General features: G+C 35.4%; 1 pseudogene; it reads left to right on the top strand.

Annotated features, from left to right (window-relative positions):
* The first annotated feature begins 14,819 nt into the window (after positions 1 to 14,819).
* LOC144244367 (glutamate receptor ionotropic, NMDA 2B pseudogene) lies at positions 14,820 to 15,480 on the top strand (annotated as a pseudogene).
* The last annotated feature ends 10,159 nt before the right edge of the window (positions 15,481 to 25,639 follow it).

The raw sequence follows: 25,639 nt of genomic DNA, 5'->3' as shown, positions 1-25,639 counted from the left end.
CAGGGGTATAAAGCAGCCCTCAATAAATATACAAGAATTTAAATCATACCATGCACACTTTCAGATCACAATGCTATAAAACTTGAAATCAATCACAGGAAAAAGACTGGAAAACCTCCAAACACAAGGCAGTTAAAGAACACTCTACTAAAGAACAAATGGGCCAATCAGGCAATTAGAGAAGAAATTAAAAATATATGGAAAAAAGTAAAAATTAAAACACAATTCAAACTCTATGGGATGCAGCAAAGACAGTCCTAAGAGGAAAGTACATTGCACTCCACGCCTATTTAAAGAAATTAGAAAAAGCACAAATACAAAATCTATCAGCACACTTAAAGGAACTAGAAGGAGAGCAATAAGAGCACCCCAAACCCAGTAAAAGAAGAGAAATAATGAAAATCAGGGCAGAAATAAACAATATAGAATCCAAAAAAAAAAAAAAACCGTTGAACAGATCAATGAAACCAAGAGTTGGTTTTTTGAAAAAATAAACAAAATTGACAAACCTCTAGCCAGGCTTCTCAAAAAGAAAAGACAGAGCTCCCAAATAGACAAAACCATGAATGAAAATTGACTTATTACAACCAATCCCACAGAAATACAAGCAATTATCAGGGAATACTATTAAAAATTATATGCCAACAAACTTGACAACTTAGAAGAAATAGACAAATTCCTAAACACACACACATACTACCACATGGGAAGAGATTGAAAATCTGAACAGACCCATATCTAGTGAGGAAATTGAATCAGTTATCAAAAGTCTCCCAACAAATAAGAGCCCTGGGCTTCCCTGGGGAATTCTACCAGATATGTAAATCAGAGTTAATATCCGTTCTTCTCAAGCTTTTCCAAAAAAATAGAAATGGAAGGAAAACATCTGGACTCATTCTACGAAGCCAGCATCACTTTTATTCCCATGCCAAAGATCCAGCATAAAAATAGAACTACAGAACAATATCCTTGATGAATACCGATGCAAAAATCCTCAACAAGATACTTGCAAATCAAATGCAACAGCACATAAAAAGAATTATCCACCATGATCAAGTGGGATTCATTCCTGGGTTACAGGGCTGGTTCAACATTCGCAAATCAATCACTGTGATACATCACATCAACAAAAGAAAAGATAAAAACCATATGATACTGTCGATAGATGCAGAAAAAGCATTTGACAAAATACAGCATCCCTTCTTAATAAAGACCCTTGAGAAAGTCGGGATAGAAGGAACTTACATATATATCATAAAAGCCACTTATGAGAAGCCCTTAGCTAACATCATCTTCAATAGGGTAAAACTGAAAGCTTTACCCCTGAGATCAGGAACACGACAGGGATGTCCACTCTCATCACTGTTGTTTAACATAGTGCTGGAAGTCCTAGCATCAGCCATCAGACAACAAAAGGAAATCAAAGGCATCAGAATTGGCAAAGAAGTCAAACTTTCACTTTGCGCAGACGACATGATACTGTACATAAAAAACCCGACAGACTCTACCAGAAGCCTACTAGAACTGATTCAAGAATTCAGCAAAGTCGCAGGGTACAAAATCAAGGTATAGAAATCAGTTGTTGTTTTTTTTTAATGTTTTATTTATTTCTAGGAGAGAGTTAGAGACAGCATGAGGAGGGGAGGGTCAGAGAGCGAGGGAATCACAGACTCTGAAACAGGCTCCAGGCTCTGAACTGGCAGTCAGCACAGAGCCCGACGCAGGGCTTGAACCCACGAACCGCGAGATCATGACCCAAGCGAAAGTCGGACGCTTAACCGACTAAGCCACCCAGGCGCCCCAGAAATCAGTTGCTTTTTTTACACCGATAATGAAGCAACAGAAAGAGAAATCAAGAAACTGATCCCATTCACAATTGCACAAAAAACCATAAAATAGGTTTTTAAAACCTAGTAATAAACCTAACCAGGGATATAAGAAATCTGTATGATGAAAACTATAGAAAACTTATGAAGGAAATTGAAGAAGACACAAACAAATGGAAAAACATTCCATGCTTATGGATCGGAAGAATAAATATAGTTAAAATGTCATTACTACCCAAAGCAATCTACACATTCAATGCAATCCCAACCAAAATTGCACCAGCATTCTTCTCAAAACTAGAACAAACTATCCTAAAATTTGTGTGGAACCACAAAAGACCCCAAATAACCAAAGTAATATTGAAGAAGAAAACCAAAACGGGAGGCATCACCATCCCAGAATTTAATTCTACTACAAAGCTGTAGTCATGAAGACAGTATGGTATTGGCACAAAAACAGACACATAGACCAATGGAATAGAATTGAGAACTCAGAATTGGACCCACAAATGTATGGCCAACTAATCTTTGACAAAACGGGAAACAGTATACAATGGAAAAAAAGTCCGCCTCTTTAACAGATGTTGCTGGGAGAACTGGACAACAACATGCAGAAGAACGAAACTAGATCACTTTCTCATACCATACACAAAAATAAACTCAAATGGATAAAGAACCTGAATTTGAGACAGGAAACTATCAAAACCCTAGAAGAGAAAGCAGGAAACAACCTCCTTGACCTCAACCGCAGCAATTTCTTACTCAGCACATCCCCAAAGACAAGGGAATCAAGAGCAGAAATGAACTATTGGGACCTCCTCAAGATAAAAATCTTCTACATGGCAGAGGAAAAAATCAATAAAACTAATATTTAGCTAATTAGATCCTATCATTAATAACTGGAAACAGTTTTTAACATATTTCAATTATGATTGTAAAACTTGATAAGAACATTACATGAAAAGAAAGTACAGATCAATACCCTTCATAAACATAGATGCAGAAGTTTACATTAAACATTATCAAAACACTTTTAGCACTATGTAAAGATACTAATTTATGACCAAGAGGATTATCCCAGGAATTAAAGATTGATTTGACATTCAGAAGTCAAAATCTAGTATATTGATAAAGTAAATAGAAAAGCTGCATCATGAGACATTAGATACCTAACTTCTCTTTTTTTAATTCTTCTTTTTTCCTACTGTTATATCTTCCCTTGTGATCCTAGACCAGAATGATCTTAAATTACCTTGGCTATACAATAATTTAGACAACATTTTTATCTAATATTATTTAACTAGCATCAATGATCTTAAGTATAGATTAAAAATGAATCACAAAAGACACAGAAGACCTCACTCAACACCAAGTTTAAATAGCTATTTAGTGGAAGCAACAGCATGCACAGCATCTACAAAGTAGAAATTTCATGACTCACACGTCCATCTTTTGATTTTGTAGAAACTCCATGCTACACTTATGATGCACAACCAAAAGAGAAGAATCAGAGTGGACACAAGCCAGTTCAGGGAAACCTTCACTAAATTTTCCCAGGCTTTATAAATATTTAGACCCATTGACTACTTAGGTATACAGGACTTACTACAATTCGTGGGGATATTTGCAAATCATCAGTACTGGTTACTCATTTTTTAATAAACCTCAACAAGAAGTTAGTATTTGTTTCAGTAAATGGTCTTCAGCTAGATTGGTGTTTATATTAGACATGGTAGAAGAAAATTCCTGAGAATTCTTTTGAATTAACATCTCCAAGAGAACTGACCAAAGATCCTCCTGGTATCCCTGAAGCTACAAGAAAGCTCACAGAGCCATCTATTGGATCTATTAATTCTTCAGTTCACCTTAAATGCATTCTTTTATCATTACTATAAGAACACAAGTATATCAACATCTGTATCTAAAGGAAATATAGGTCAATGACCTCTCTTGCTAGAATTCTTTAAAAGGATTCACGTTTAAAAGGATATTTCATTTATTAGATATGATCTCTCTAGAAAGATGAATTAAAGAAAATTACTTCCTACTTCAAACTACCCTCATAAAGACAGTACCTCAGTCAAGAGATACTGTGTAAACTCACTTTTGTCCATTATCTTATGAAGATCACAAGTATATGTTAGCCTATGTCCAAAGTGAAAAATTGCTAAGGCCCTGGATTTTCACTACTAATGGATAGGTAATGTATTTAGCTTAAATATCAAAGTTAGTCAATTACAAAAAATGTTTATTACTCATACATAAGATATTAAAAGATAGATTTCACACATTTTTAATTTTAATTAATAAAGATCTATGTATAAATAAAAGAAAACTTCCAAAGAGTTCCTATAAATTTAAGAACTTATTAGTGATTGTATTATAAGTCCTATTATTCCTAAATTTATAATCATCAAAATTCACATGAGGCAGAGTTTAGCCTCGAGGGAAGTTATTATTTCTACATATTATTCTGAAATATAATATCTGATTATTTTAAAAAAGAGAACAGGAAGCTTCTAAGAGAGAAAGGAATGGAAAGAAGGAAAACAATAGTATTTTATACATTTAACATTTTAAACTACTTTTATTTAAAAGAGGATGTTCCAGACATCTATTCCAGACATCCAGTATTGTGCAACAAACTATGTTGCACATAGTTTAAAATGTTATTTCAAACACCAGGATTTTATTATGTCACAGTATTGGGGGACTGGAACACTGAAGTGACTCAGCTGAGCACATATTCAGCTCCTATGGTAGATGCTTAGATTGCTGTGACAGTGAATAAGTTCCCTTCATGGCATTCAGCTGTTTATTATACTAATCTGGGAAATCAAGGTAACTTCATTCACGTATCTGGTGCTTTGGCAGGCCTGGCTGGAAGCATGAGCTCAGCCAAACCCTCCTCTCTCTCCTTGTCTCTAGCATCTCCCTGCGATCTCTAATATGGTAGCCACACATGTTTAATGACTGATCAGGGCTCTTTGAACAAGTGTTTCAAGGTGCCCAGGGAAAGGATTCAAGACTTCTTTTGCCAGCCTTGGAAGTTCATAAACTCACATCTACCATATTCTCTTGGTCTGGCAAGTCACAAAGGCCAGCTCATTCAGGGAAAGAATATTAGACTCATCTATATCAGAGGAATAGCAAATAATTGTGGACATCTTTAATCTTCAACAGGGACCTTCTATTTTATCAATGTAATTTAAATAATGTCAAATCAGACATCATGGTTGTTTATTTTGACCTTTTTAATTAATTGGCTTTATGATATATAATTTTGAATTTTTTTATCTATATAATGAAATGCCTGGATTGGATATTTATAAGATGTCTTTGTAATTTTAGTAATGTATCATTAACTCACATTATTTTCATTTAATAAAATAAATTTACAGATTTTTAAATCTTACTATTTCAGAATCTCTTCCATATCATTTATTATAATTTGACCTAAAATTATTCTAGGAAACAAGTAGAATTTTAAGAGTTTCAAGAGTTGTAAGGTTCTGTAATTTTACCTTGCTTGCAAACTAACAAGTTAGATTTTTTCTGTTTCATAGATAGGTAGAAGACAAGAGACTTCTGGGTCAGATATGAAAGATTTTTTCACCAATGGTATAGCCAGCAGCATAAGGTTCATATTCACATTAGTTGCTCTGTTTCCTAGGTCCCATGAACGTATGCAGGTGGATCAAGGTAAATGCCATGCATAGGGAATGTGTCAGAGCTAGGGATCTTGAGCTCTGCAAACCTCCAAACTTATGAGGGGGCTGGTAGCAAACCTGACCAAACTTTTCTCCAGAAAGGAACATTATATTTACTATATTATTCCAAAACAAATAAGGAAAATCTATCTCCATCTTCCAATACATTATACAAATATTCTCGAAAAGATAGTCTTTAATAAGAATAAAAGAAGTTTGCTGAGATGTGCAGACATGAGAGTCCCATGGAGAACTGTATCAGTACAGTAAGAGTATTAAAAAATCATCATGATAACTTGACAGAAAATAAGGATCTCAGAAAATACCTTAGCTTCTTATTGTTACAAAGTACAACTCAACCTAACATGCTACCATTTATGGAAATCAACCTGTACTTTACAGGTTGAAGGCATGGAAATAATGGAATATAAAAATCTTAGCATTTTGATGATTCTTAAATGTTTATAAAATGAAAACAATAAAGAAATAATCCCTGAAATAAACAGAGATCTGAAATATATAGAAATACAACCACTTATTCATAAAACATTATATAGCAACTTTGTATTCTTTAATTAAATATCCATTTGGGCAAAATTAATGCATATTCCACAGATGTGATATTTAATAACTTCATATTATTTTGATAAATTTAGCATTAAAGTAGAGTAAAGGAAAGATAATATTAAGGGGCAGATAATTTGTTTGATCTCTGTTCAGGACATTTCCATCAATATATTTTAAAGAAAACCATTTCACATTCATCTCAAGAGATAGTTTCTCATTTATTAAAAAAAATTTTTTTTGTTTGATTTATTTTTGAGACAGAGAGAGACAGAGCACGAGTGGGGGAGAGGCGGAGAGAGAGGGAGACACAGAATCTGAAACAGGCTCCAGGCTCTGAGCTGTCAGCACAGAACCTGATGGTGGACTCGAACCCATGAACCGTGAGATCATGACCTGAGCTGAAGTTGGTCGCTTAACCGACTGAGCCACCCAGACGCCCCAGTTTCTCATTTAAAATGCTAAAACTTGGGGGCATCTGAGTGGCTCAGTCAGTTGAGCATCCGACTTAGGCTCAGGTCATGATCTCACAGTTCCTCGTTCAAGCCCCGTGTCGGGATCTGTGCTGACACTCAGAGCCTGGAGCCTGTTTCAGATTCTGTGTCTCCCTCTCTCTCTGCCCCTCCCCTGCTCATGCTTTGTCTCTCTGTCTCACTGTCACTCTCTCCCTCTCTCTCAAAAATAAATAAGTGATAAAAATTAAACACCGATTTAAAAAATAAGAAAATAAATGCAAAATCTTCGGTGTCTGGATGGTTCAGTCAGCTGAGCATTGACTCTTCATTTTGACTCAAGTAACGATCCCAGGTTTGTGGGATTGAGCCCTGATCAGGCTCCATGCTGGGTCAATGGATGAATGGATACAGAAGATGATATATATAATATATAATTATATATGTGTATATAATTAAGTCTTGCCATTTGTAACAATATGGTTGGAACTTGAGGATATTATGCTAAGTGAAATAATTCAGAAGGAGAAAGACAAATACTGTATGATTTCACTTATATGTGGAATCTAAAAAAACAAGCCATACATATGGAGAATAGATTGGTGGTTACCAGAAGGAAGGGGATTGGGGGTTGGGCAAGAAGGGTGAAGAGGTCAATTGTAGGGTGATGGATAGTAACTAGATTTTGAGAGATGATCACTTTTCTATGTATACAGATATCAAATTACAATGTTACCTGAAAATTACAATAAAAATAAGAAATAAAATATTCCATATATCTAGACTGCAATCCAGTCCATAGCAGCTTGGTGCATAATTGATTTAAGTACCTGTATTGTGGCCTTGTGTATGCTATTGTCATACACTTACTAATTCCAAAGTGCTCAGGGAAAAAAAAAATCCTAATATAACTTATGCAGCTATGTTTATTTTTGTGTAACTGTGTGTGTGTTTAGTAATATAATATTACTGTCGTAATAAGTATAGAATGGACATTTTAGTAATGGTAATTACCAGATTAAATTGCTTTATTTTTAAAAGAAAAGAAATGAATTTAATGTAACCTATTTCTTCATATGTGTTTAAATACCTTGACTCAAAAAATAAAATGTTTTCTCTAGAACCACAACAAAACTATTTTAGTACCCAAGAGTTGCAGACAAAAATCCTCAAAGTTAATAAAATACCTCAAATCTGAATTATAAATATGTATATTTTAGTGGCAGTATTTGTGAAGACCTCTGTGGCTTCAAAGATCTGATTCTAGAATTAAGAATGATTAATATTTCACAGATTGTAAATATGTCCTATATGGATAATCATATCTTCTTTACTTCTAAATATTTTCTATATGGAGAATCAAATCTTTACTTATTGGACATAGCTACCCTTTGCAAGTATTATAAAGCTAAAATGTGAAAAACTTTTCAATTATATCTGATACATAGTTCTTAAAAGTCTCATAAGTTTGAGGATAGAAGTTTTTTTTTCATTAATGGGATATTGTTTTCCTGAAGCAGAAAAATTGAATTATCATACCAAATTCTCATAATGTTTCCAAAACATCTATTAGAGTTTTTTCTTCAAACTAGAAGGCAGTTAAGTCAGTTGGTCAGCAAAGGTGTTCTGGTTCTCTACAAGGCTAACTCTAAATTGAAAGTTTCCTATCAAAGTAAAGAATGTTTTCATATTACTCTTTATTTTAAGAACGATTTTATTTTTTAAGGGATGGTTTGCTAAAAAATCTAAATGAATTTTATTCTATTAGAAACAGAATATTACTAAAGTTAATTCTATATGTTCCTCAGTGCATGTTTTCTTTTCTCTCTCTCACTCTTTTTAAAATACTTACTGAAATGCTTAACAACCTAATGACAACTCCATGAGCATAGTATCGTATGCATGAAAAGTTAAAATACTCTTCTTTACTCTTGCTGGAGTTTTCTAAACCTGAGAATAAACTGGTCTCTATTTTAAGGGATTCTATAATTAGCTGTTTTCTCAACAATTTGGATTAATACATCTGCGGATTAAGGAACAATTTGTTTGGACTCAGTGATATGCATTTCAGATAATTTGATCACATTTCAATTACACTGCATTGTTCTCATTCACATGACTCACATGATCTGGGCAGTGGTGCAGTGAATTGAAGATCTGTAGTCAGGAGGAACCATTTACAACAGTGCCTACCCATCCTAATGCTTAATGCCTAATGTGCATTAAGGTTTAGTCACAGCCAGGTGAACAAAGAGCAAAACAACTTCAAGACTGAATAAACTGAAGCCTTTGTTATTCTTTAGACAATTCAGTAATGATGTTTTTGCCTCATGATGTGCTCATTTTTTGGATGGCTATCCTAGGAAATCTTAACAAAATTCCTAAGTAAAATCAAACCATAGTGTTAGGTCTGATTGTGAGATTTGATATTTACTAGAGATGAAATGCTAACTATTATTATTGTCATCCCTCAAAAAAGAAAAGAAGAAGAAGAAGAAGAAGAAGAAGGGGAGGAGGAGGGCTGCCGCTGCCCTGAGTTGTAGGGTCTTGGCTATTAACATCTGCTATGTGAATGGATATGGTTTTTTCAAAGAGTGTGAAATTTTGATTTTGGTGAAAACAATGCAAATATAAAAATTATATCCTAAAGCCTGAAATCGTTCTTGTTACTAAATTGAAGGTTGGAGAGTTATGAAATGATATTTCATGGTATAATGTTTTCAATCTGTTAAATTCACATAAGCCATTACTCTAAGTATCTTAAAGAAGTACTCAGCCAGCTGGCTACATGAACAACTGACCAGAGCAGTCACATAGAGTCTGAAGCTAAAAGGGCTGCCTGCTTTGGGTTTCATGCTCAGTGATGTTCACCTTGGGTATTTTAATAATTTTATCTTTGAGGATTTTGTTTTGTTTTGTTCTGTGAATGAAACCCAATAGAGCAGCAGAACACTAAGCCTGAGCCTTCTTGCAAAGAGTTTCAGACGTGCGCTTACTCCTCTCCTAGCTATCCATCTCTCTTGGCTTCTTCCCCCAGATCTTTTAGCACAACGGTAGTTGCCCTCTGTCTAGTGGGAATCTAAGCACAGATGTATGAATGGGAGGGATGGGCTTGAATGCAGGTGTCCAGCCCCAGGTGTCCCCACATAGAGACTATCAGCACCATGGAGCATTCAGTGGGCAACTCAGCAGAAGAGTCTCTCATGCTCACTTCTAAGCCAGTAAGTCCAGGTGAGAGGCTGCAGTCTCTGGGTTCATCTGGCCACAGTGAGTTGGTCAACCTGCAGTGACCTCCTTGCTCCCTGGACGTTAACAGTCTGGGTCTGGAGACTTGTAAGAAGGAGAACTTGGCAGTTAGTGAGCCACTTGCCTGTGCTGAGTGGTTCCCATCATATCTGTGTGGATCAACACTCAGTCTGCAAGTATTCCTCTGTCCAAGGAGACAGTATTAAATAGCATTAAACACGTGCACGCGTACACACACACACACACACACACATACACACGTCAGAAAAAGACCATAGAAGACAGGGAAAAGTTGTATTTTTCAAGTACATTTTTATTTATTTTTATTTCTTTAAATGTTTTTATTTATTTTTTGAGAGAGACGAGAGAGAGAGAGAAAGAGAGAGAGAGATAGCATGAGCAGGGGAGGGTCAGAGAGAGAGGGAGACACAGAATCTGAAGACAGACTCCAGACTCTGAGCTAGCTGTCAGCACAGAGCCTGACGTGGGGCTCGAACCCACAAACTGTGAGATCATGACCTGAGCCGAAGTCAGACGCTTAACCAACTGAACCACCCAGGCGCCCCTCAAACACATTTTAATGGCATATTTTTTTCTACTTTTGAACAAGAGGCATGCATTTTCCTTATGCATTGGGCCATGAAAATTATGTTTCACACTTTTTAAGAATGTAAAAAAAAATTGTTTTCTAAACTGCCAGATATTGATTTGCTGGACTTTATTCACAAAATCCTAAGAGGAAACAAAGCTGTACAGTATACTTTTGCATAATATATATTCACTTTTATTTATTTTTGAATATTTTATTTTTATTATTTTAATATTTTATTTATTTTTGAGGGAGAGAGAGAGAGAGCAGGGGAAGAGCAGAGAGAGGGGAAGAGAGAAAATCTAAAGCAGGACTCCACATTGTCAACACAGACCACCATATGGGGCTCAAACCCATGAACCAGGAGATCATGACCAGAGTCATAACCAAGAATCAGACACTTAACTGACTGAGCCACCCAGGTGCCCCTACATTCACTTTTATTTGTGACAGGGTAGGAGAATAGTTTGAGAGAGAAATTAGGAAAATAAGTAAAGACAGGAATTCTATACTCATTTCTTGAATGGGAAACTAAAATAAAATGACAACTCCAGCTACCACAGTCTTTCAAATAGATGCCTGTATTTAAACAAAAGTAAATATACAAAGTATGTTATTTCATTCACTTAAAAATGAGTATCTGCTTGTTAGAATCATTTAAGACAACAACCAGATCCTTAATTAATGTGAATATCATGGTCTCAATACTAATTCAGGAAAAAGTCATCTCAGCATTTCTCAAAGAATGATTCTTGGTCTATTAAATGATTTTGTTATAATTCCTCTTTCTATTATATTTGAGGTGACTGAGAATGCACCCAGATTTCCCTTCTTGCTCCAAACGTCTCCAGACGTATTTGAAAGTTTACAGAGAGGATCCTTCCTTTGCACTGAAGTTTTCCATTGGAAACTTTCTAAGACTAGAAAAAACATCTTCTACAAAACAAATGCACACATTAGTCTCCTTATCTAACACTCTATTAAATAAAGAGGTGTAACATTTTGCTATGGAATAACAATTTTAATTATATTGCATGTTTTAAAATCCCAGCTGAATATAATATAGTTTTAGTAGATCATTTCTCCTGAGGCATCAATATCATTTATCACTCCTACTGCCATCTGGCATGTCTGAACCATCATGATCAGCAGTTTATGTGGAAATTAAAGCATTCAATGGGTCTCTCTTCAATAATACTCTGAGGTCAGGGACAATATTGCTAGCAGCAGTGAAGATGCATTTTTATCGCACACTTGAGAGGCATCCGCTCAACATATTTTATAGCTTTCTAGGTTAAGACTAGCCAAGCTTTTCCTTATTTGCACTGACCCAACATGGGGGTCATTCTGTATAATAACTATCTAAGAATCATTCAGAATGGTTCCCTCTCTGCTATTGTGCTTATAAAGCTACATTCAGCTAAAAGCTTAAGAGCAGCAATAAAATTCCTTTCTTTCTCTTTATATATATTGTATAATATATATTATATATAACAAATTATACATGTATACACTATATATGATTTGTTATATATTTATATTTTGTTTGGTATATCTATCAGTAGATTGATTTATTTTTTATTCCCTGTTAAAGAATATAGAAGAAGGAATATACAAACCGTGAGGCTAGTTAATATATTAGTCTTCATAAAATGTTACAGTACAGATATTTTCAAGTTTGGAAGAGACAGTTTATTTTCCATCAGGAAGGTTGGGACTTAAGAAAAAGTAAAACACAATTTTTAGACTAATAAAAAAGTCAGTAATCATATTTTTCCAGAAATGAATAATTGAGAAAGCAAGAAGAAAACACATATCTCTTCTTTTGGTTATTTAGCCCCAGTCTTCTCGTTTCTATTCCTTATGTTTGGTATCACCACAAAACATATGACTTACATGTACCTAGACACACACACACACACACACACACACGCGCACACACACACACACACAAAGTACAGACATGCAGCACACTAGTTCACAAAACAGACTGATTGAGATAGAAATGTTGCCATAACCAATATGGAATTTCCCTGAAAACAACACCCACCTGTTATTTTGTATTTAAGAGCAGTGAACATGCTATAGTGTATATAATAGTATTAAAACTTCAGGAAGGAAACAAGTGCTTTGAAAATATTGAGGAAGAGGGAAAATTTGTTCTTTGTGTACTAATGCTTATTCTAAAAAAAACCCAATAAACCACAAAGATTTTATATTTTCTAAAAATGTATAGTTTTATATATTACATTTAGATCTATGTTCTTTTTTGTGTGTAATTCTTATATAAGTTTTAAGGTGTCATTCAATTTTTTTTTGTTTGATTGGTTTTGGTTTCCTGTCTGTCCTTGTAATTTTAGTTGCTCTAACATAATTTCTTGAAAATACTGTCCTTCCTTTACTGAATTGACCTGATGATTTTGTAGTTTCAGTGTTTTTATCATGAACAAGCATCAAATTTTGCCAAACATTTTTTCTTTATTAATTGCTATGTGATCACTGACTTTTCTTCCTATGCTGTTGATATGGTGGAATATGCTGATTAGTTTTGGATACTGATCAAGCTTTGCATCATGGAACAAAGTCCAATTAGTTCCAAAATATTTATCTTTTTTATGTAATGTTGGAATCGGTTTTGTAATATTTTGCTGAAGATATTTAAAGCTGTGATTTGATCATAAAGACATAGCTGTGATTTGAGTAGTTCTGTTGTTGTTATTTGTACTGTATCTGTCTGGTTTTTTTTTTACCAGGATAATGCTGGTGTCATCAAATGGGTTGTGAAATGTACCCCATTTTTCCTATTTTATGGAAAAAATTTTTGTAGAACTGGTGATAAGTTGTCCATAAATATTTGTTAGAATTCACCAGTTAAAACCATCTGATACTAGAGATTTCCTTTATGGAAGGATTTAGTTACTAATCCAACTACTTTAATGAACTTAAGACTCTTCAGATTTATCTTGATAAGTTGTAGTAGTTTTTGGTTTCAAAAAACTCCTTGCTAGGTTGTCTAGTTTTTGTGTCTAGCTGTGTATAGCATTCCCTCATTACTCTATCAATGTCTGAATGATCTACAGAGATACTCCTCTTTCATGCTTGATATTGGGAATTTCTTTTTTTTGTCTTTTATCAGTATCAATTTTAATGATCACTTCAAAGAAATAGCTTTCAGTTTGATTGATTTTCTCCATTGATTTTCTGTTTTTGGTTTCATTGATTTCTGTTCTTATTTTATATCCTCTCTTCTGTTTGCTTTTGATTTATTTTGTTCTTTTACTAGTTTATTAAAGTGGAAGCTTAGGTTATTGAGTTGAGACCTTGCTTCCTTTCTAATATAAGTGTGTATGCTATAAATTTTCCTCTAATTCTTGCTTTCACTTAGTCCCCCAAATATTGATATTTTGTGTTTTCATTAATATTCAGTTCAATATATACATATTTTATTACCCGTAAGAATTCATTTTGACCCATGAATATTTACAAGTGTGTTGTTTAATATCTAAGAGTTGGAAAAATTTTCCATTATCTTTCTGCTATTTATCTTCAGAAACATGTTGTGGTTTCAGTTATTTATAATTAGTTGACTAATTTATATTATGACTCATTATATCATCTATCTTGGTGAATGCCCCATGCACTCTTGAAAATAATGCTTATTATCCTGATGTTCAGTGGAGCATTTTACAAATGTCACATAATCCACTGGCTGCTGATATTTTTCAGCTTTTCTGTATCTTTGTTGCATGTTTGTCTAGTGGTTTTATTAATTACTAAATAAAGGAAGTAGAAGACCTTAACTATAACCATGTAACCATGGATATATCTACTTCTCCTTTCTAGTCAGTTTTTGCTTAAATTACTGTAATTTGGTGCATAATGTTTAATATTGTTATATCTTTTTGGTGAGCTAAATCTTTAATTAATATATAATGTCCTTTATTTTTGGTAATTTCCTTTTGTCTGAATTATATATTATCTAATATCAATATAGCCACTCCTATTTTATATTAGTATTTTCATTGCATATTTTTTAAATTTTTTAGCCTTTTACCTTTAAAATTTTTTTATATTTATTTATTTTTGAGAGAGACAGATAGATGGACAGATACGCAGTGTGTGAGCTGGGGAGGGGCAGAGAGAGAGAGGAAGACACAGAATCCGAAGTAGGCTTCAGGCTCCAGACTGTTAGCACAGAGCCCAAAGTAGGGCTCAAACTCGCAATCATGACCTGAGCTGAAGTGGGAGGCTTAACTGACTGAGTTACCCAGGCATCCCTAGCCTTTTACCTTTAATGACTTGAAGTCAGGCACCTGTAGCCATCATATAACTAAATCAAGGTTTTTACTCTATTCTGCTAATCTCTATATTTTCATCATTGTGCAGAGACTATTTAAAGGCCATGTAATTATTGGTGAAGAATAGCTGTGTAATGTTGTGGATCTCCTATCTGCCCATCTGCCCACTCTTCTCAGCTGAATCCTCCATGTTCTTCCAGTTTGCCCCATCAGTTGAACAGCATGTTTCCATAATGCTCAACATCATGGAAGAGCATGACTGGTACATCTTTACTATCATCACCACCTACCTCTCTGACTACCACCACTTTGTTAACAAGACTCGCAGCACCATCGAAAACAGACTCATAAGCTGGGAGTTAGAGGAAGTTCTCCTGCTGGACATGTCCCTGGATGATAGAAATTTTAAGATCTAGAGCCACCTCAAGAAACTTCAAAGTCCCATGAGTCTTCTTTATTGAACTAAAGAAGAAACCACCTACATCTTTGAAGTAGCTATCTCAGCTGGTGCTAACTAGCTACTGCTACACATGGGTTGTGCCTAGTCTGGTAGCAGGGGATACAGACACAGTGCCCTTGGAGTTCCTCGCTGGTATCATCTCTGTGTCCTATGATGAATGGGACTATGGCCTCCCTGCCAGAGTGAAGGATGGATGATTATTGCCATTCTCTGCTGCTTCCATCATGCTATCTGAATACAGCTTCATCCCTGAGCCCAAGATCAGTCATTAAAATATCCATGAGAAGAGAATCTACTAGTCCAACATGCTAGATAGGTATCAATGTCACTTTTGAGGGAAAAAATCTGTTCTCCATTGAAGTCGGGTACCAGATGCATCTCATACTGGGGATAATCCTTCTGAACAAGGAGAGGAAGTGGAAGGGCATTTGACACTTCTTGGGCAAAATAGATGGGGTAGGGATATAAAATTTTGCAACACATTAAAGGAAAACAAAACAAAACAAAAAGAAACTTGGTCTTGGTCTCTGAGCGAGTTAAGAGTGCTAATACACTGAGACCCCAGGAGAAGCCATTTCTCACACTTGCATCTTCATTTGCTTGTTACGTTGTTTTAATCAAGAGATTATCTTCTTTATGCATTACCATTTTTATTGGTTATGGTGCTGCCTGAATCATGACTTTGTTCTAATGGAAGAGTATACAACTGTAATATAGCATAATTTGGTGAAGAAATCAAATCAGTGGTACAATTCAGAAGTTGGATCCAACACAGTGTACTTGGGAGGCTTATAAAACCTAATTTACAAGCATAAAGGTTTGAATTCACCATGATTAGAGGCTTGCCATGCAAGGCTCTTCTCAGGATCTGTCCGACTTCCAGTTGATCACAGTGTCTGACTCTATCATTAGAAACTAACTTCTGTTGGGACTTGACTCCCTGTGTTCAATTCTTACCTCTTCTATTCACAAATTTGTCTACTTAGGACCTTGGACAAATTTTTTAACTACTCTATGCCTCAAGTTTCCTCATCTATAAAATGAGAATAAAAATGATACTACCACAATCATAGGGTTGTTAAGAGGATTAAATATATTAATATATGTAAAGGACTTAGGAGGGTGTCTGATACATAATAAACACTTATATAGGTATTTACTTTTATTGTTATACCTGAGTGCCACTTAAATACAGATGTTCCTGAAAATAATGTCAGCTCTCATAATGGCGAGCTGTCAGCACTTGTGTTTCTCTTGTATGTTCTTCAGGTCATTTGTTCCTTGAGACAATTTGCTGGAAATGGTTCTGTGGATAAATAAGGTTGGGGGATGCTACCTCCTGTTTCTCATTCTGGGAGATTCCCAGAACATATTAACATTTGAAAGTTCAGAGATGTCCTATCTATAGCAAAGCGTCATCTTTAATTTGATTCAATCTGGTATTCCCCAAAGTTATTTTATTGTGAGACCCCTTTGTTCATGATATTCATATTCTGTAAAACATGTTAGGAAACACTGATTTATGGCAATTTCTATAGACTTTATGGGCCAGGTGGCTGAGAATAAGCTTCTAGATGTCAGCATGGCTCGGACTGGAAGAAACCAAACTATATATTTCTAGAAAGAAGAGCCAGGAAAAGAGACCAGAGATAAATTTCTTGAAATTCACAATCTTGTCCAAGAGTCCTGGACAAATAGTTTTGTGAATGCTCACCTGTGAAATAGCATATGTGGCTCAGATAGCGGAAACCCAAGGTCTTATTCTTTTTTTTATGTCTTTATTTTATATGGAGAGACAGAGACAGGGAGCAAGCTGGGGAGGGTCAGAGAAAGAGGGAGACACAGAATCTGAAGCGGGCTCCAAGCTCTGAGCTGTCAGCACAGAGCCGGATGTGGGGCTCGAACCCACGGACTGTGAGATCATGACCTGAGCCAAAATCGGACGCTTTACCAACAGCCACCCAGGCGCCCCTATTCTTAAAATCAAAAGACCTCAACACATCATGTAGTTCCTTATATCAGAACACAGCTATCAGACTTAGATCATTCTTTTTGTTCTTGATTAAAGTTGCCTTCCCTCTACTGAGTTATCATTTGTTCAAAATAGTTTTCTTCTGCACCCTTGCTCTTCACCCCAATCCAGCTGCTTTTCACTGCTGTCACTGTAGACATATAATCATTTCAGATGTGTTCTGGGACCTCATGTATAACAGGCATTTCCTTTTCTCCTACAGAAAAGGAGTTATTAATAACTGAAGCGTCACACATGGATCAGAGATGTCCAGCAGGGATAACTTTTAACTCATGATTACTGCCTGGAGTATGGGGCATCTCACAACTCTTCTTCCTTAAAGAGACACCCCTTACTAACATTCATGCTGACTTCTCCTTTCTAGGCTGGAATCTGAGGCCTGTAAACTCCACACTACCTTTTTCTAAAACAAGACACCCTCTTTGGGATTTTGATCCCTTCCCTTCTTATCAATCCTAACTTTACTGTAGCTCTTGAATTTATTCCTCCTTATATGATCCAGGAACCATGCTATTTTTTTCTTTCTTTTAAATTTTTTCAATTATTTTTTAAAATTTACATCCAAGTTAGTTAGCATATAGTACAACAATAATTTTAAGAGTAGATTTCTTAATGGCCCTTACCCATTTAGCCCATCCCCCCTCCCACAACCCCTCCAGTAACCCTCTTTTTGTTCTCAATATTTAAGAGTCTCTTATGTTTTTGTCCCTCTCCCTGTTTCTATATTATTTTTGCTTCCTTTCCCTTATGTTTATCTGTTTTGTATCTTAAAGTCCTCATATGAGTGAAGTCATATGACATTTGTCTTTCTCCGACTGACTAATTTTGCTTAGCATGATACCCTCTTGTTCCATCCATGTAGTTGCAAACGGTAACCATGCAATGTTTTTTTAATGGGACTTCTCTGTCCTTGGTGGACCCCTTTATCTGCTCAGATCAGCCTTGGACTTGGCTGCTAGAATGAGCTTCCTAAAGGACAATTCTGATTATGTTCTATTTCTTCCCAAATCTTGCTCAAAACTTCTGTGGTATATGCATTGGTTCCAAAGTTTATTCTTGCATTCAAGGCTCTGGTCTGCCTTCTAAGGCCTCTCTTCTCTTCCTTGATGTTTCCTATCTCACAATCAAGCGACATTGGGCTTTTCTGTTCTAAGATGTTCCCCTGTACATCTTGCTTCCTATACAACATGTCATGATGTTTCCTTTTTTTTTTCTGAAATAGATTGTTGAATGACAAAAATCCTTTGAAATACAATAAAAATGTTACTGTGTGACTGTCTTCTTCCCTGATGTTTGACTGAGATTGCTATCTGTGCTAAAGTTGTGTGTATGCATGCTTTTAAATAGCAGAGGCTGTCTTTATATTGCTGTGTCCTCCAAGCAACCTGGAATAGTGTGTTGTGTACAACAGTTCAATAAGTATGTGTCAAATGAATGAGAACCATTATATAATACATGAGTCTAAAATCTATCATTAAGAATCCAAGTTTATGTTATTGCCTTTGATGTAATACCTTTATTTGGGGGCAGAGGAGAGACAAAATCTTTACCTAGACTGAGTTTTCATAGATTAAACTGTAATTGTATAAGGGAACTTGTTATTTAAGGAAATTCTGTGGTTAATGGTTTTGTAAAGCATTTTGGGAGGAGATAGGATCATAGAATATAACATTTCCATACTGACTTGGTTAAATCATGGAACATTGCTGAAGAGAGGTCTTTACAGTTCCTTCAGTTCACAGATTCAGGAGGATCCCCAGTGTAGAACCACTTGGTAGGGCTCACTTGTGATCAAGGAGCAGTGGCAGTGGTGGGACACAGCTCTAAGGCATGTCTAGGATGTGCTGAAATTGTACTGTGGGAAGTTATACTTTTTTCCCCACTGTTACCCTAGCCCCCAGGACTCTTCTGTCTTCCCAGGATTTTTAATTCCACTGAAAAAGGGCCCCTGTGGTCCAGAGAAGATTTAATGTCTGTGGATTCCAGAAAAGCAGGTACCAGCGCAAAGATTCTACAATGAGGAGATGGACACGAAGATAAATGGGGAAGGAATTAGAATTCTGGGGGAAATGTGGGCTGAAAGACAGAACCCACAGTTTCCAGACATATTGCTAACTAGCTGTATGACCTGCTCTTTTCACTTTTCTGACTTTCTTTCCTCATGTCCAAAATCATGGCATGAGATTAAGAAGACTGTTAAAGTCCTTTCCAGCTCTAACTTCTGTGATTACAAATTTTGTGTTGTAAATAAATAAATGCTTGGGATGGGATTGAGGTGGGAGCTGAAGCATACAAAAGAAAACTGAATTTGTTTCTAAGAACAGTAGTTCCCAGGGAATATTTGTCATTCTTGTCATTTGGATAAATATAATCTCCTCAGAAGGCCTTTCTTGGTGACTCAAACTAAAGTAGTCACACAGTCACTCTATCACAACAGTTAATTTTAATTTTCTTCAGTACACTTTTTATTTTGATTCAACTTAGTTAACATAAAGTGTAGTCTTGGCTTCAGGAGTAGACCCCAGTAATTCATCTCTTACATATGACACCCAGTGCTCATCCCAAAAGTACTTTCCTTAATACCCATCACCCACTTAACCCATCCTCCCACACACTTCCCCTCCAGCAAACCTGAGTTTAGTCTCTGTTTTAAGGGTCTCTTATGGTTTGCCTCCCTCTGTGTTTTCATCTTATTTTTCCTTCCCTTCCCCTATGTTAATCTGTTGTGTTTCTCGAATTCCACATATGAATGAAAGCAAATGATATCTGTCTTTCTATGACTAACTTATTTCACTTAGCATAATACACACTAGTTCCAACCATGTTGTTGCAAATGGCAAGATTTCATTCTTCCTCATCATCAATTAGTATTATATATATAATATATATATGATATGTATGTAATATAATATATATATGTACATTTTTCTCTGATGTTTTCCCTATTTGCCAGATTGTGCATTGCCTCTCTTCACACCAGGATAGCCCCTTCCTTGGAGCAAGGATCTTGTTCACCTCTGTAATTCTAACACTTAAGAAGAATGCCTGACTCAGAGTGTCCACTCTAAAGATGACTGTTAAAGAAATTAAGGATCTGTATGCTTAGGAGAGTTAGTAATTGACCAGCCATTTCACTCCTATCTGAAACTCTCCCATATAGACAGAGTGGTTTACTGAAGAGAGCAATGGAATCAAACATTTTCTCGACCATTGGCTGAGCAGGCTGCATGACAGCAAACATCTGGGTGATGGGGGTAGGGAAACAGTCTTTAGTGAGACCCAACCTCCCCATGCAGGCAAGAATTACAGTTTTCAACAAGGAGCCCCAGGTTGATGAAGATTCATTCAGAAGCTGGTGTGAACCAAGTGATGGGGTTTCACAATATTCTTTCATGTTTTAAAAAGTAGTCTCAAAGTTGCCATCTTATAAATATGGCTCCTTCCAAAAAATCTGAAGTCAAGGCAGCATAATCTGTTGGACTGAGCATGGTTTTAGAAATCAGAAAGAGCTGAGGTAAATGCCTCACATTGCCAATATCAGCTATGTAAACCGAGTGACAATATTACCTGAGTCCATTTCCCCTTTGTAAAATATGGGTTGACATTGTAAAGATTAAAGGAGGTTTTATAGTAAAATACATAAAAATAATGACTGAAACATAGTCAGTACTCAACAAATATCAATTGGTGCTCCCCCGCCTTTTTCTTAAGTAATCTTTGCACATGGTAAAAAGTTAAATGGTGTGGAAGAGTATCCAGTAAAAGAATGCCCTTTTATCTGTGATCCTCAGTTCCTCCAGGTACCTTCCCAGAGGAATAATTGTTTCCAATGTCTTAATGTATTTTCTCTGAAAATACTCCAAGCATATAAAATTATATATTTTTTAAAAGTAAAATCAATGTAATTATTAATATCTTTCAACTTGTCTGCCATTTTATTGTTTGTTTTCTGTTTCCGAATCTTCTTTTCCATTTTTATGTGGGTTTTACAATTCTACCTTTATCTATATATAGTGCCATTGAGTATCACATTTTAAAAGTTTTTAATTGCTGTTCTAGGAATCATAATATACATACATGATGAATTTGTCTCCATCTTCTAGTACCATCATTTTGTCATTTTAAGTGGAATGTATATACCTTAACACCCTTTTGTGCCTACCACTGACCTATTCTGGGAGAACCACCACCTCATTACCTTACTTCAGGTAGAGAAAGAGGAAAGGTCTATCCTCACAGGCAACTCAGAAATGACTGTCACTTCCTTGCTGAACGGTTGAGATGAAAGAGGTCCGCCAATGGACACTGCTGCTGTAGCACATATTGGGGTGGAGGAGGTTCATATTTTTTTTCACGGTGTTGACAGGAACAGACATGGGTAAAAGTTTTCTACCCTGTTGGGTTGCCAATTACCCAGTCTTAGGGTTAGAGAGAGCAGATTTGGGGGTAGAACTATTTTCTTTTGTCTGTATCCATTGGCATTTGTAAAAGGTGGGTCCACACAGATCAGGATGTATATGAGGCAGTAAGACAGACAGACAAACAAACAAAAACCAAGAGAACTCACCATCAGGTTGTCCCTTAAACCTCAAGGTCACTAGCCAGTCTGTTTCATTTTCTTATTCTTTTCAGAGTCCTCTGGGGGCTAATCTGTGTATTTCACCCTAAAATTTTTTTGAGGTTGGCTGCAGGAATAAAATGGAATGCATTCCATTTTGTCTGAACCTTGTTTATCATTTACACTAAAATCTTGATCTTTAAATATTTCATAATTGCAAGAAAATCAGCATGGAATTTAAAATTGATGGACAGCTGATATTAGGTCAAATGAAGGTCAGATATGGACTACTCAAGCTTAGGGGTTTCAAAAGAAATTCCTAGATAAGAAAATTTAAAAATAAAAGCAAAAATATAACTGCCTTTTTTATTAAAAAAATAATGTTTGTTCATTTTTGAGAGACAGAGACAGAGCATGAGTGGGGGAGGGGCTGAGAGCGAGTAAAACAGAATCAGCAGCAGGCTCCAGGCTCCAAGCTGTCAGCACAGAGCCTGATGCTGGGCTTAAACCCACGAACTGTGAGATCATGACCTGAGTAGAAGTTGGAGACTCAAGTGAATGAGCCACCCCGGTGCCCTTACAACCACCTTTTTTAAATGTTTGTTTTTTTGTTTTTTTGTTTTTTTTTTTGAGTAAGACAGCATGAGTTGCAAAGGGTTAGAGAATGGGGAGGGAGGGGGACAGAGGATCTGAAGCCAGCTCTGCACTGTAGCAGCAAGCTCCATGTAGGGGTGGAACTCAGGAATAGTGAGGTGATGGCTTGAGCTGAAGTTGGATACTCAACTGACTGAGCCACTTAGATGTTCCTTAAAATTGCTTTTTATATAGTAATAATGGCTTTACAAGAATGTGATATGTGATAATGATGTTTATCCATATCAGAGTATCAGCAGATGGAGGTAGGCTGGGAGTATGGGATAATATGAAAATAGAAGAAACAAACACACTGCAACAATGACAATAAAAAAATAATAATTCAAGATATTTTGCTTCACTTCTCCAGGAAGTACCCTCCCTCTTTTGAGAATCATTTATGAGACTGAAAATAAAATAAAAACTAAAATGGTTAATGTCTTCATCAAAATGTTTGATGACAATATAGCCAGATGGTTGGTGAATTGCCAATTCAACTAATCTATATGGATATTAAAAAATACAGCAGGTTTATTGAACTAAAAAATAACCGTACAGGATGTATAAGGTTATATAAAATGAACTTTTGAAGTACATATGTGCTTATTATAATAATTTTCCACTAAAGACTTGTTAAAAAGAAATTAGGATGAAGATAATAATAATTGTATTCAGTCATTGTTTTAAAGAAGACACATATGCCCTTAAAATTAACCAAAAGCTTCCTATGTGGTAGTGTTTTTCCTGTTCATGTAAGGAACTGAGATATAAAAAGCATTAGAATCAGCACAAATTAAATCAGCTAGTAAGTATTAGCCTATGTAGTTTGGCTTCCAAATTCAATCTATCAGTTACTTGCTGCACCGTCCCTCCATGGTTAAATGTATGCACCTCTAGTTACAACGATGGAGGTTAAAGAGCAGTTTTAAGATTGTCAAGCAAAACTATGTTGGATTTAGCCAAAGATCAACATCAATATTGATTTTATTATAAATACATATTTTTAAAATATTTCTTTGTTTTGGGAGACAGCTCGCACTCACATGAGCAGAGAAGGAGCTGAGAGGGAGAGGGAGATGGAGAAAATCCCAAGCAGGCTCCTTGCTATCAGCACAGAGCCCAATGTGGGATTCAGCCTCATGACCCTGAGATCATGAGCTGAGCTGAAATAAAGAGTCAGATGCTCAACCAACTGAGCCACCCAGGCAACCCTTATTATAAACACATGCTTTAGTTATTAGTTATTTTAGTTTGGTTATTAAAAGTATGCTACACATGTAAATATCATAAGATTATAAGATATTTCAAATCAGATATCCACCACACGCCAGGGATAATCTAAATACTGCATAACTGATAAGAAAGGATATCCATGAATATAATTGAATTGTATGAGAACATCAAGTACAAAAACCAAAATGATCAAAAAGTGGAAGAGCATCTAGGAAATGGTAGACTAACCACCTCAAATAGAAATAAATCAATAATTGCAAAGTTGATAAAAATCTAAAATTACTCTAGATGTTTTGATATGAACTAGATTACACTGTGATGTGATAGATCCATCTGTGGACCTATACAAAGTCTTAAAAGGTCTTTAGGGTCATTAGAACATACAGTTACAAAAGAATTGTAAGATATTATTGTAGAACTGCTTGTTTCTTTGTGTTAATCATGATTTACAACATAATATTGGAATTGGAGCTCAAAAGAAAATTTTTCCCCTTAAGACCTGAAAAAAAAATCGAAACTTTTGTTTGGATTTGTTTTACTGTGTGCTTTATTTTACACTAGTGGATTATGTATATAAAAAGTGATGGGGCACCTGGTGGCTCAGTGGGTTACCGGTCAGACTTTGATTTTGTTTCAGGTCATAATCTCATGCTTCATGGGATCAAGCCCCACATCAGGCTCTGTGCTGACAGTACAAAGCCTGCTTGGGATTTTCTCTTTCTCCTCTCTCTCTCTCCCTCTGTCCTAATTCTGCTCATTCCCTCTTTTTCTCTCCCTCTTTCTCTCTCTCTCAAAATAAATAAAATAAGCATTACAAAAAAGCAAATAAAAATTTATACAGGCTTAACATATGAGCAAATCAGAATATAATTTAGAATAATTAATGTTAGAAATACGGACAAGCAGTTTTAAAGAAAATCATGTGTATTTGGCAATTTAAAACTAATCATTTCTAGAAATAACTCTTGTTACTAATACCTTATTTTATCCATGCATAAAAGTAATTAAGAGGTTGTTGATATTGTAATTAATCTAAAACATGAAATATTTCCAGGCAAAACATAATGATTATGTCACTGAGAACTCTTCTCATCAATCTTCCTTTCAGCAACTGGATTACTTTTAATTGATTTTATCATCTCATTTTAAAAAAGATCTGATAGTGTGTATAATAGTAAGTTTTTGAAAACTACAGAACTAACAGTGTACTCCTTAGAGATGATCAAGGCTTGAGAAAGGATAACTGAGCTTGTGAGTTTCTCTCTCTTAGGTGGTTTGGGCAATCCTACTAGAAGTACCAGTTGAGTAGACCAGTGTGGTTGATATCCTGGATGGAAATTATTGAAAAGATTAAAGATCTAGTGCCTAGATATAGCAAAAAGCAAAGCTAGAGAAGGTGAATATTCTAGCATCGAAAGTTAGCTCAGAAAATATCTGTAGAAATGAGTTTATAAGTTGGGCAGCTGGAAGGAAGGATGAATGCTGAGGCAGAAAGGAAGACAAGGGACGAAAAAGAAGTGATGACATTTTCCTCACAAAGAATCATATAAATGTCTTTATGTTATTTTGTACATGGATAAATCAGCTTGGTTCAAAAATTTAAAGTCATGATATATTTTGTGTGATTTTGATAAAAACAGATATAAGGTAAGCACAGCTTCCCATGTTAGGTTTTGGTTAAATTTTTATATGGCAAAATCAGTTAAATCCATAAAGTTAAAACACACATACATATGTATACACTCTGAAAAGAAACATTACCAGTTTTAAAATGGAGTATCATGCCTTTGCTTCTTCTTGGTGAGTATACATTTTTTTCAAGTAACTATAAAGAAAGGGCTAAGAAAAAATATTTATGCAGTTGATAAAATTTTGGAAACTAATTCTCTAAGATAATGACTAGATTTTTGTAGCTAAACTTCAAACAGTGACCTTGTTGAAGAAAATTGTCTTTTATTACCATTATCATAATTGCACAGCAGTAACATTTTGTAAATTTTCATTACTGCGATAAAAACCTCTTTATAATTATGGATGA

The sequence above is a fragment of the Crocuta crocuta genome, unplaced genomic scaffold (genome assembly GCF_008692635.1).
Source record: "Crocuta crocuta isolate KB4526 unplaced genomic scaffold, BGI_CrCroc_1.0 scaffold158, whole genome shotgun sequence".
Classification (NCBI taxonomy): domain Eukaryota; kingdom Metazoa; phylum Chordata; class Mammalia; order Carnivora; family Hyaenidae; genus Crocuta; species Crocuta crocuta.
The sequence above is the reverse complement of the archived record's forward strand: the minus strand, read 5'-3'. Positions and strand labels throughout refer to the sequence as shown.